Consider the following 12363-nt stretch of genomic DNA (forward strand, 5'->3'; position numbering starts at 1 on the left):
GGAGGTTGTGTATTTGTTTTTTATAATGGAAAGTATGTTGAGTCTCAATACGAGTGGGATGTGATGAAAAGAGACTCCGGGTTGTTACTGTGAGAGGTCTGAGTGCGGGTGTGAGTCTCTAGAGACAGTGAGTGAGTGGCTCAGCCTGGTGGCGTCAAGTGAGGACATCAGACTCTGGAGGAGGACCTGGAAGTTGGAGCGCTGACTGGCCAAGAGGGGACCAGTGAGTGTCATGTGGGAGCAGGGTGCTCCAGATCAGGAAAGGAGCAGGAGGCTCCCTGTGGTGACTCGGAGCAGAGGGAGTCATCTCCCTGAAAGGACTAGCTGGAGGGCGTGTGAGAGATCAGGCTCGTTGAGTCCAGGAATCTGTGACAGAAGGGCTTGGCTCAGTGAGGGACCTACATTATGATCTCGGAGGAGATCAGATAGCGAGGACAGTGGAGAGTGAGCTGGAGACTCAGGGCCTGAGAGTCTGCGAGCCGGGGACCCAGAGGTCTCTGAGGATGTGTGCCACATGCTCTTGTGCCATGATGAGGGGCCCGAGTACATCACACTCTAAAAGGAGAGGGATTGCAAAAAAATGTGGAACCGTTCCCCAGCAAGCTTTGAGGGGTGTGTCTGGAGTGGTGGACACGCCTGTTCATGGGGGGTCACTACCACTGTGACGTCACAGTATCATGAAGAAACGTGGTTAGTTTTCTAACTAACCTGGAATTTATTTCAATGGTTGTTATGGTCCTCAGTTGGAGAGTTATTTTTTTCCCTAATTGTTTTCTCCTTTTTCTCTGGGTGCTGCCAATTAATATATTAAGCAAATGAGGCAGAAGCATTTAAAAGGGGAAAATGAAACAGCAAAAGGGGGGATCCCAAAGGATGGAAGAAAGACATGTTGTGTGCTTTTCTTTTTTTCTTTTGGTTTGGTTAGTTAGGGGAGATATGAGTAGGACACGGAATACTTTTTTTCTAGCCTATCTAGTTGTTTTTTTTAGTCAGTCAGTTTGTCGGGGGGGCGGGGTCTTTTAATTTTGTCTTTCCCCTCCCAATTGGAAAACAAATATGCACCTCTGCCCCCCTGTGTTTTTTTTGCTATAATAAAGTTGATTTGTTTTCTCAAACATAATTGACTCTGTCTCACACATTATAATAATAATTTTAACAGCAAAGGAACGAGTAATAGGTTTATTCCATGCTGAAAAAAAGAAGAAAGAGAACACAACGTTTCGGCCGTGGAGCCTTCTTCAGGTGTGAACCTGAAGAAGGCTCCACGGCCGAAACGTTGTGTTCTCTTTCTTCTTTTTTTCAGCATGGAATAAACCTATTACTTGTTCCTTTGCAGCCTACGCATGCTGACGCAGCTACCCACCATAATTTTAACAGAACTAATGTACAGTACTCTATTGACAATGGAGTCCAACTGTATTAATATTAATAGTATTCAAGTGAAATGTACAGATGGATCCCAAGTCTAAAGATGTCCCCTGTGGCAGACAAAGTCTGAGGCAGAATTCTGGTTCATATGGACTCACTCTCTCTTGACCTGCTGTTTTGTACTGAAGTTTAGTTTCATGACTCATACAAAGTAGATGCAGTCACATGGCTGATTCCTTGCCAGATTGTTTATTGCTTCTAATTTTGATTATGCGTTGTTATACTTATAACCTTGCTTATTTTTTGTTTAAATTGTTTATTTTCTTCAAAAGAGAATGTTGTTTTCCTCAACACATCTACAAATAACAATCAAAATCTCCAGTTCTCTTTCTCCAGTGTTGTTAATTTACATTTTGTATTAATTCAACTATATGAAGAATAACAACAAAGCTTTAACTTTAACAAGACACTATAAAATGTGAAACAATTTTTATTATGGTTAAAAGTCTAAGTCTCTATCATTCTATTTCCCTATTCCAACCATTGTAGCTTCATGTGTCTCCCTGTTTCCCACTGTCTCCCTTCCTGATAGTTTTTTTCTAATCTTTCTTTTTCCTTCTGGAACCCAAAATTTAAGCAGCTGTTATCTTCATCATCCTCATCCATGGACACTCTGATATGGATAATGACATGATGTTGTATATTATTGCTAGGCTGGGTGTTGTAGTGAAGACTTGGAAAGAAAGATGCGGATGAGCTGTACAGATGTTCAGCTGTGCTCCTGTCTTTTTGTCTGCAGGATGTGGAGATGTAAACTAACAGAGAGATGTTGTGAAGATCTGGCATCTGCTCTTCAGTCTCAACACTCCAGTCTGACAGAGCTGGATCTGAGTGTCAATAACCTTGGGGATTCAGGAGTGAAACTGCTGTCTGCAGCTCTGAGGGATCCCAACTGTAAATTAACAACACTGAAGTAAGTGAACACTGGTGATTTCTTTTTATTGTTTTATTTAGATATGTTAAGACTCACAGCATTCTGTTTTTCACATGCATCAAAATATAGCACCTAGAAAATATTTTTTTTTGTCTAATTTTATACAAGTTCTTGTCTTTGGGGCTCTTTGTAAACATATAATTACTGTGTAGCGGCGAGGCTTAATAATAAGAAAGAATTAAGTGTTCTGGGCTTTCCCAAATGAGGCCCCATTTCTCTGTTCATCTCTGTGGTGCAGCCACAGAGAAACTATTCATGCAGGCTGATTTTAGATGTTTTCTTTTGATAAGAAACACGCTCCCAAAGGGGGATGCATTTAGCTAAGCCTGGCTATCATGATCAATGGTCATCCATTGGCGCCTATCTGTCTAGGGAGTGCCAGATGGACATCTGGACTGCATTCCTAGGTGTCAGGAGTAAATGACTCATATCTCACCTTGATCAACCAATCAGGGACTGGTAGGGCCGAGTAACCCACGTGGGACTCTGATGCCCATGGAACTTTCAGCCAATCAATGAGCTGAAGTTCCTCTAGGTAAAAACAGGCAACACAGAGATTCAGTAAGATTCAGTAAGATTCTGGAGAGGATTCTGTGGACTGTTCTAAAGGGAATTCAAAGGAGAATTCCAGGGCAGGACGGCCCAGGAGCAGAAGGCTCCCAAGGGCAGGACATTCTCGCAGCGCGCCTCCTGACCATCCTGAGACTCAGCCCGGACAACCACGGAACGGCCAGTGTGTCCGAGCGCCAGAACTTTCCTTTGTTCTAAGAATCTAGAGTGGAGGTTGCCAGAGAGTAACCAGCAGCAGGCCTCGTGAACAGGTCGGAACTGTGGACAGCTGAATCACTATTCAGAACTAGCTCTTCATCAGGAACGAACAGGTCCTCTTCCTGACTTGCTGGGACCCACAGTCATCTTTTCTCTTGTGCACAAACTTTGCTAGTTAAAGCCAACAGTGAGCATCAGCAGCGCACCGTCGCAAGCCGCACAGCACAGCCTGGCATGGAGCCAGAGAGCGCGGATTGGACAGCAACAGCCTGCAACTGTTTCTTTGTGCCCGCAGGAGATCTGAATCCCCAGAAATTGGATGAGTATTCAACTTCAATGCATTACAGCTCGAGAATTCAATTGTTATCCCAACCAGTTGATATCAATTTAATTCCTAAGAGTTATGTACTTGTTTTGAGTATCTAATGTAGAAGTTATAACCAAGTTCATTTACGAAACGGTCTTAATGAATGATATACTGAACCTATGTCCTCTTGATATGTGTAACACTTTGTAACTGATTGAATATATATCTTTTGTATTCTGATAACCCTCTCGATAAGATCTGTTAGTTTATATGCATATTCTATGTATTAATAAATGTATCCTCGTGTATTAGTACCTGTGTGTGCGTGTTGTTTGAGTTATCTCGCATGGTTGGATTCTAAAGCCATCAAAAGAATCAACTTTGTGATTTATTGCTACAATTAATAATTGTCTCAGTAAATGTCCAAACCCTACAGAACTGGTGCCTTCAGAGAGCCACTACATTTAATTTTGCTACGGCTATGATTACATATTTGGCGTCCCTGAGCCGGTTTTCTTACAACTGAGATGCTCAAAACACAACCTTTCCCATTTTTTGAAATATATACTGTATATGTCGTAGATTTTTAATTCTGTAGGCAATTTTATTCTTGAAATTTCAATCATAGAGTTCTTCTAGATTTGAACACTAGGTCTGTCTAGCTTTAACCAGTTTCTAATGAGTCTCTCCAGGAATTTGAATTATTGGATTTATGCAGATTTGAATGTTTTTAGATTCTTCAGTTGCTATGGGAGTGCCAGCCTCCCTTTCAATTTGAATCTCACCCTTATCTCTTATATTCCTCCTTTTTTCTAATATTTTATATACATCTGAAAGGAAGAAGCTATGGAAATGAGTTAGGTTTGCAATATTTATCAATTTGTTTATCTCTCATCTTTGAATCTCTTTTGAATCTGGGTGGCTGCCTGTGTGGAGTTTGTATGTGCTCCCCATGTTTGTCTGGTGTTCCAGTTTTCTCCTACGGTCCACAAATGTGGTGGCAGGTTAATAGACTTCTGGGAAAGCTGGCACTGGTGTGAGTGTGTGACCTTTGATAGACTGGCATCCTTTCCAGGGTTCAGTCCTGCCTTGTGTCCTGTGCTTCCTGGAATAGGCTCTGGGTAACTGTGACTCTGAAGTGTATAATTGTTTATTTACAATGTTGATGTAGTTGTAGTTACAGTGATGTTGATGTAGTTCAGATCCTATGCTGCCTTCTTTGTATATCATCTGGGAGTATGAACTAAAGCCCCTGAATAACCATTCCTCATTTAAGTGGTTTAAAGACAGTTAATGCTGGATTGTCCCTGGAAAACAGAAAATGTGTTGTCTGTACCTAGAGCCTTAAATCCCAGTGCTTTGAGTGACATGACATCCATGCATTGGAGAAATACTAGAAAGATTTATCATATATCACATCAGTTTTCCTACCATAGCAGGGGTACTTTCAGTTGTCACAGAAAATATTTCATTCGTGTCATTTCCTCTTTCCTCAGAATGATTAATAAGCATCTAAGCTACATCTTCCCCCGTAGTTGTGCCATACATGGGTTTTGGGCAGCACAGCTCTTCTCAAATTCCACCTCAGTCACAGTATCTCACAAGAATTGATAATGGTCATACATTATTTATGTCCTCACCCTGGATGGAAACAGGGTTCAGCGGAGACTTATTCCTTCGAAAGTCAAAGATCATTTCTTTGGTCTTGCTGGTGTTAAGCTGGAGATGGTTAAGATGACACCACTCCACAAAACTGGTAATCAAGCTCCTATATTCCTCCTCCCTCCCCTCTCTAATACACCCCACAATTGCAGAGTCATCCGAAAACTTCTGCAGATGACATGTCTCAGAGTTGTACCTGAAGTCAGAGGTGTAAAAGGTGAACAGGAATGGAGCAAGGACAGTCCCCTGTGGAGCCCCAGTACCATTGGAACCTTTCTAATCTCAGGCTGAGGTTGAAGATGTACTGCAGCACTGAACCCAGTTGGTCCACACAGATCTTTAGCACCCTGGAGCTAACACCGTCAGGACCCGCTGCCTTCCCTGCATGGAGTCTCCTCAACTCCCTTATGACCTGGTCAGCTGTGATGGATAGGCCGAGGAGGGCAGGGGAAGATGGAGTAGGAGTAGGAGGGATCATATGATGGGGTGACTGAGGACATGAAGAGGGTGTCTGGGGTGAAGGCCTGTGAGGTGAATGGACAGTGGACCCTGTATCGAATCTGTTGAAGAAAAGATTTGTCTCATTGGCCCTCTCTCCAGGCCTCCCTCACTCTGTTGGCCGCTGGACAACTTGTATCGGAGATCTTCCTCATGCCATTCCACACTTCTCTCACATTGCTCTCCCTCAGCCTGTCCTCCATTTTCCTCCCATAAGCCACCTTGCTCTCCCTAGCTCTCACCTTCAGCTCTTTCTGTGTTCGCTTCAGCTCCTCCTTGTCACCTGCCTGGAAAGCCCTAAGAGATTAACCTTTTCTATGAAAACTTGTGCTTGTTATCGCAGTAAAAAACATTATACTTTTTAGAATCTGCTAAATAGGGAATATAATATGGAATAGCTAATCTAAAGAAATTAATAACAATATTAATTTAAGGATCTAAATATATGTATTTATATAGCTGGTACTATTACTGTAATCCACTTTCTTTGTAACCATGTTTTATTTTTAATTTGACTCATTCACGCATGATGAAGTATTATGTACACTATACTAATGTGTTCTTTGTATATATATTATAACATATTCAATGTTAAGTGATATTAATAATGAAATAAAAATATGAATTAGCAAACGTGAATAATTTCAACTGTTCAACCAGTTTGATTCCAAACACTTTATTCAGTGAGGCAATTTAACAGACGCCGCAAGCCTTAAAATGAAATTGTATATATTGTAATTAGAATCGAGAATAACAAAGCAGTATTAACAATACCACTGAAATAATAATAATGTGTCTGATCATTATTAACAGTATTAATTTACTAATAATAATTTCAAGTTTCTTTTTCAGAGTAATTTTTTTCTTCGGTTTTCATAATCTTCGCTTATTAAAATACCTATTTATGAGACACAATGTTTCAGATGTCAATAACTTTGTGAACAAATGGCACAGAGCCTGCAACCTACAGGTTTAAAGATCGCGATTTGTGAAAAATTTCACAGCTTTTATTTAAACAATATCTAGTACTTGGTTGTATTTTTAGAAACTTTAGTTTGAATAAAGCGGATCCCAGGTGCAAGTGACTTTATAACGCGAGAAGGCATTATGCTATATTTGTATGCATCAGTTGAAGCCTTCTGAATTCTCTCAAAAACATAAAAATGTAACATAATATCGTTTGGCCCGATGGGCAACCGATTCTTTAAATTTTAAGAAAATCAAAAATAGGAAACAATAACGTGTGCCTTAAATAGATATTGCATGGTTTTAAAACTCATAAAAACGGGTTTAGTTAAAAACACGAAATCCACAAAAATCAGGCGATTTTTCTTCCTTGTTTCTTCTTTGTGTAAGCTGTAAGTTTTTTTTAACTTTTTAATTAAACATCTTAAACACTTAAATTTTGTAAACACAACACGCATTTCATACAGATACAGTACAATCATATTCTCCTGTCTTCCCTTGGTGTGAAACGAATTACCAGGTGGTTGAGAAAACAGCACACCGCCAACTGAGCTCAGTCAGAGAAGAGGCGGAGTGTATTTCTGACTATTATGTCACAGTTCAATATTTTATATACATCTAAATAAAGTCAGGTATCAGGTGCATTAATAATTAATTATTATTGTTATTATTAAAATTCGCACTGTGATAAATTGTTGCACTACCACATCTTGTAAAAACATTAATTTGCAAGACTATGGTCAAACATACGTTACTGTAAATCTGACTATAAAAAAAAACAGGGTTCACTTTTTTTCTCTCTCCCTACTCTCTCACCCGCCGCGATTCGGACACAGAATGGTTCAAAGTGGGAACAGGTGAGGCAGGAAGAGGGAAGGGAGAGGGGGGAGGCGTCTTCGACAGAAAGTGTCAAATAAAAAAAAAGGTTGGGGCAACATACAGAGTTGAAAAAGTTTGGTGCGGTCTTCCCTGCCACACTCCTTGTGGATGAAGTTTCACTTCGAATGTTTGCCCACCAACTAGCACACAGAAGCAAGCTGAATACAAAATGTATTTGCAAGAATAGTGATTACAAACATTAAAAAACATTTTAAAAAAAGCTTTATACCGTACAGTGTATTAAAACACTCTATGGTCACTACACTGTGAGAAATTCTGCCCACTAAACCACTTTCCCACAATTTCACAGGGGCAAGGTCACGTACTGTAGCTGATTCACAGCTGGATACAATTTTATCTTGCAAAAATTCAGATATTTGTTAACATATTTACTAAAACGATCCATCTCAGCAATATCACTGTGTTTTCACTGTGTTAGTCTCACTGTACGCCCCAGTGCTCATTCAATGTTCACACTCCCAGTAAAATAAAACACCCGTTTCCCGCATTGTCATCTCGCACTGGAGGGGGAGGAAAAGTGCCCGCGGTCATTTTTTTCACTGACAGACCAAGTTGATTAAAACTCATTCAGAGGGTGTGATGTGTTAACACAAACTACTTAACGGAGCCGCTTGTAAGAGCAAGGTGACTTTCTGCTCAATTAAATAAAGCTACAGTACAAATTTTAAAGTCTTCAAGCAAAATTAGCTGTTTGTCAACATCTGATACTTTGCAAGCAGGACACGACTTCTCAAAAGGTACTTTTGTCTCTCGTGCAAATTCAGCAAAAAAATATTTTTTCAAATTCCGAAATTTTAACGGTATGCCTCAGGGATTCATAGTAGTATTGTAGCGAATATGGTTGCGCAGGAAAATCAAAATACCGGCCCCTCCTAGCCGGTTTTCGCAACCCGCTGTTCCAAAGCCATCTGGTTTCAAAGTACGTATGAAATATCTTTTCTTACTCCAGTTGTTAATCCAATCTAGTTTTACTCATCCGGCTATGTAAAAAATATAGCCAAAAGTATCACTGTAAAGAATAAATTCCAAGCTTAAAAGACCAGACTCAACGTGTCTTCTCTAACTCTTCAGTTTACAGCTCGTCCATGGTCATTCGTTATTAATATTGTAATGAACAGCAGGCACACAGATGGTACAAACCGGTTGCAGCGCAGTGACAGTACAGCCCTCTTTTTTCCCTCCTTTAACTTAAAAAAATCCTAAATCATGAAACCATCACTTATAATAATTCATCAAAATCATCTCATACAACATCGCGCTGTATGCATGGGACACGTCTTTGTTCAAGTTTTAAAGTACAGAAAAACGAGTTGTTAAGAAAACAGGACATTTGAATGCTGGTTGCCTTATGTTAAAGAGCAACAATGACAACCGAACCGTCTAATTTATATAAGAAACAGTGGGGTGCAACACTCTTCTATAAATTGAAGGTTGTGAAAACAGTGAGTGACAAGTCACCCCAAATAAAATACAATTTGAAAATACAAGCAATTTGAAATTATTCTTTGTTATTAATAAATCACTTAGCTTAAAAAATATTGTGATTTTTAGAAATATAAAAAATGTCAGTATAGTGTCCGTAATATTTGCTATTTTAGTTTTTCAAAGAACTGTTTATTTGTCAAAAGAAAACTCATGGTGACATCTGGGTTTGAACCCCCAACCTCTACCATACAAGGCACCTGCCTAACCCATTACGCCACTAATATTTAAGCTGTAGCTGAAAAGGGCAGGCAAAATGTTTTCATGTAATCATGGGTGAATGAGTTAAACTGATGCAGACGTTTACAAAGAAAGTGGACCACGGTAATGCTTTGAGCTTACAGCCTGTCCAAGGTCATTTATTATTCATACTATTATTACAGTATGTTCTCCATTACCACTATAAGAACAATACAAGCTTTAAAAAATTAATGTCAAAATGTTTCCAAAATGTCCAAAATATGTTTCCAAAATATTTTAGGTGCTTAGTTACACAACTCCATTTTAATATTACTATCAAGTGGTATTAAATCAGTACAACTTTTATTTTTACAGTAAAAGCAAGTGGTGTTCTTACTACTTATTCTTAGAAAAGGATAAAATGTTATAACTTTTTATGAAGTATAGAGCATAAACTTAATAATGTTAGAACAAGCACCTTAAATCCAGAACCCATGTAAGTTACCAAGTTAAAGACTTTGATGCATAAAATATTTATGCTAAATAAAATATTTATGATGAAGGTGGAAGGTTGTGTACTTTTGTCCAACTGAGCAATCTTGCTTTTATAAAATATACCGAATTTTTAATGTTTAATGATTAACATGCTGTAATAAACAGTTTAAAAATAATTAAAAATCTAAAGAGTATACAACTTAAATTCTTAATTGGAAAAAGATTGTCCCTCAGCAGTGTCCAGGATTCCAAACCAGTTGTTTTCTGGCGACAACTCAAATGCTGTACATGAGAGGTTAAGCTTTTTTAGCTCCACCTGGCGGTTTTACAAGGTGCTTCTGGATACTATTATATCATATTTCAATTTGCATGCGCTATGATGTGCCATGTCCACCGTGTTTCGACGCAGCATACTCTGTGCTTTTTGAATATTAAAGGGGAACTGTGATGCCTTTTTTACATTGTGGGATTATAATGAACTGCAACAATGAGTGCATTTCAAATCATAAGGACACTACCAAGTACACGATAACATGTATCATAACAATCTCCAATTTATATCACAAAACAGACGAAGTGTCAATGTATGAATCGTGCCATATTGCCATCATTGTCTGTGATTCCGAATGAGGCATGCTTTAGGCCAAGTAAATTTTGCTACTATGTTAATTCTAAATAATTTCATGAAACCGACACACACAAGACAACATGTTTTAGTTTCTTTTAAGTATTGCAAAAAAAGAAACCTGCCAACCAACTAAAACACACTCATATTTATTTTCATTTCATTTCTTGTTCACTTGCAGTGACTAGTGAGCAAGAAGGGCAGGGTTTATGGCGCAATTTGTACAAAATCTTGTTCTTGACCTTGGTGAGACCAGCTGATTCTCGTCTGCCTTCGACAACATGGCAACCATGCAGTACTTCCACAGAGTTCATGATTGTGTACTTAATTTGAAATTAGAAATGTTGAGATACTATCAATTTATTTTGTTGCGGATAATTCAAACCCAGTGTAAGAATTTTTGACTGCAGTTCCCCTTTTAGATCTGAGTGAGGTATGAATCAATATTGCAGGTGGGATCATGATTTTGATTGGGAGCAAGTGGGATTTATTTCCACACAGGGCAACACATTCAGATACATCTTTCTAAAGTCCTCCTCATCTCAGTGTGTCTCACCTTGCTCAGTAATAAAACTGTGATGAGAAATATAAGATACTTGATCTTGTAAGAAAAGCTTCCCCTCTCATTTCCTTGTCTGACATGTTTAATCCTGCTCCTCACTCTCTTGCTCATCTTTTACTTTGTCCCTTTCTTTCTCTTGTCTGTTGTCCATCTGGCTCAATCATTCTCTTCACAACAGTATCTGCCAAACATAACAACAAACAAAGACAATCTGCCAGGTGTTTGTCAATTAATTTCTATCTAATGTTTTTTAATTCCAGTGTTTGCTAATCCAATTTATTTGGTATCATGAAGAGATCATTGGTATAAATTAAGAAGAGTAGTGGTCCTACTACAGATCCCTGTGGTACTCCAATAATTACAACACTGCAATTTGACTCATATCTTATCTTATCTCTTTTTTCTATTTATTAAATTATTCTCAATACAAACACACATTCTCTTTGCTTGCAATTTGAGAATATTTTATATTCAACTTTATTAAAAATCTTCTGAAAATATAAATACATGGTATCATACTCTATGCATTGTTTGTTAAGTACTATTGTTGCTAGATAAGAACTACCAAGCTTGGTTATGTAAGACCTACCTTCTCTAAATCCCTGTTGACTTTTCCATGTATGTGATCCTCTAGTTTAGTTTTTATAATTTGACCTTCCATGTAATAAAAATTAGACTTTATTGGTCTATAATTTCTTGGTTCAGTTTTGTTATCCATCACGTGGATTGGCACTACATTTCCATTTCTCCAGTCCCTGGCTTTAGTGTCTGTTGGAAGAGTTGTGTCAATGGGTTCTGAATACATGTAGTCTGACATTATATTATATGATTTAAGCATTAATATTATGAGCCATAAACACTGTCATGCACAAATCCTTAAATTACTAACAATAATAATACAACTATGATAATCTGCAAGAGTTCAATTTTTAGATTCATTCATTGTGTTTTTTTTTGTTCTTACAGAACCTGGTGGATATAAGCCTAACATTGAAGAAGATTCCTTAGCGGAGCAAGGTGGCAGAATTCCTTGTCTTTAAAGAGACAGAACAAAATCCTCCAGATGTTCATCAGACACCACAGTCTGCAGACCTGCTGATCAAACCCCTCTGAGCAGACTGTGTGAAGGACTGTGTTTCCATTGTGTTCTAGTATATGTGGAAGGTAGAGACAGGTCTCTCTCCTACTCTGGGTCTGGACAGTGTGTAATTGGATGAGTATGAGTTTGTTTCTAATCTCTAGAATTAAAAAAGATTGTCTTAAATATATAATTAGTTCTGTTGGTTTGTTATGCACATTTTGTCTTAATAAAATTGGATTTTGCATACAGTACATGTAAGTTTTATATTTTATTTTGTGCAGTTAATTCCTAGGAAGACAGCATGGTAGCACACTGGTTAGTATTGCTTCCCAGCACTGGGACCCAGAATTAAGTTCTGGGATGCTATCTGTGTGAGGTTTTTATATTCTCTTTGTGTTTACATGGGTTTCTTCCAGGTGCTTCAGTTTCCTCCCACAGTCATGTTGGTAGATTGATTGGCTTCTGGGAAAATTGA

The 12363-nt window shown here is 38.4% G+C and overlaps 1 protein-coding gene and 1 long non-coding RNA gene across 2 annotated transcripts in view; one reads left to right on the top strand and one right to left on the bottom strand.

Annotated features, from left to right (window-relative positions):
- The window catches only part of LOC148646899 (protein NLRC3-like), a 1251308-nt gene that overhangs the window by 564770 nt on the left and 674175 nt on the right, over positions 1 to 12363 (bottom strand). The gene's annotated exons all lie outside the window — the stretch shown is intronic.
- Positions 1371 to 12139, top strand: LOC148646907 (uncharacterized). Its single transcript, XR_015927672.1, has 2 exons — positions 1371 to 2341; positions 11774 to 12139. It is a non-coding gene; the product is annotated as an uncharacterized LOC148646907 (long non-coding RNA).

Source organism: Lepisosteus platostomus, chromosome 16, assembly GCF_059453375.1.
Source record: "Lepisosteus platostomus isolate fLepPlt1 chromosome 16, fLepPlt1.hap1, whole genome shotgun sequence".
NCBI lineage: Eukaryota > Metazoa > Chordata > Actinopteri > Semionotiformes > Lepisosteidae > Lepisosteus > Lepisosteus platostomus.